Source organism: Frankliniella occidentalis, unplaced genomic scaffold, assembly GCF_000697945.3.
Source record: "Frankliniella occidentalis isolate FOCC.00 unplaced genomic scaffold, Focc_3.1 Scaffold62, whole genome shotgun sequence".
In the NCBI taxonomy this organism is placed as follows: Eukaryota; Metazoa; Arthropoda; class Insecta; order Thysanoptera; family Thripidae; genus Frankliniella; species Frankliniella occidentalis.
The window spans coordinates 744,404-745,429 of record NW_026267192.1 but is presented as its reverse complement, the minus strand read 5'-3'; the positions used below and the strand labels follow the sequence as shown (position 1 = coordinate 745,429).

Here is a 1,026-nt window from a genome sequence, read left to right as displayed (position 1 = left end):
CCCCCCTCCCTCTCCACATGGCCTCCCCGTTGCGGCTCCCGCGGTCCTGGCCCTGGCCGTGCAGACGGCTCTGTCCTCCGCGCCCGCCCCTTGAGCCGCGCGGTATGATCCGCCCGAGGATTATTCCCATCAAAGTGATCGAACAGGAGATAGTAGTTTGGGGGCGCCAGCCCGGCGTGGCCCTGCGCCCGGCCCTAACGCCAGCCTGTTTATGCGGGGCAAAAGTTTGCTAAGCCCAGCTCCTGACACTGACGAGCCAAAACTTACGAGGCACGGCCCGACTCGCCACGCCCCGCCACGCCTTGCCACGCCCCGCCACGCTTGACTCGGCATTGCGCGTGGCCCGATCACCGGCCTTATTTTCCATCCCTACACGACGGAGGTGCCCGTCGCGGTGACCTCACCCTGCATCAGTAAGAAAGTGCGCCCTTCCTTGTGCGGTGCTGCGCGGCACACTGTGGTGGCTGCTCGCGCCGTATGACGAAACAAAACTTAAACCGCAACCCAACACCTCGGCTCGGGTGACATTCTTTCTCAACCAACGCCTCGACAAGGATTCGAGGTTTGCAGTGAGAACAGCCACCACCGGGGAGTAGGGGAGGCAAAAGAAACGTTGTCCTTTTTTCCCACCCTAACGCTCAGGGTTCCCCAACTCCCTCCGCCCCCCGCTCGCTCCCCGGTGGCGGGAGTGCTGGGCGGGGACCAGAGGCGCAGGAAGCGATTAAAACTGTTAATCGCCGAAGTTGCTGACCCGACGGGACCCGGACGGGACCCGGACGGCCCGTCGAGTTTTATCTGCGGCGCGTCAAATTGTTGGCCGGCCGAGCCCTGGCCTGGCTCTCTGCCGCCCCAGCAGCCCTGGGGGGCCCCGGGGGGTCCCGGAGGGTGCAGCCGTGCCGGAGCCGGTGCCGGGGCACCCCGTGCGCGCGCGGCCGCCGGGCCTGGGCCGGGCTTGGGCCGGGCCGCCGGGCCCCGGCCGGGACGCGCCGCGACTGGGAATCGGCTCAATCAAACCCGATGAACCCC

At 67.2% G+C, this 1,026-nt stretch overlaps 1 protein-coding gene across 1 annotated transcript in view; it reads right to left on the bottom strand.

The window, feature by feature from the left end:
- LOC113206528 (uncharacterized) overlaps window positions 1-1,026 on the bottom strand; it is a 143,165-nt gene that overhangs the window by 32,394 nt on the left and 109,745 nt on the right. The window lies entirely within an intron of this gene.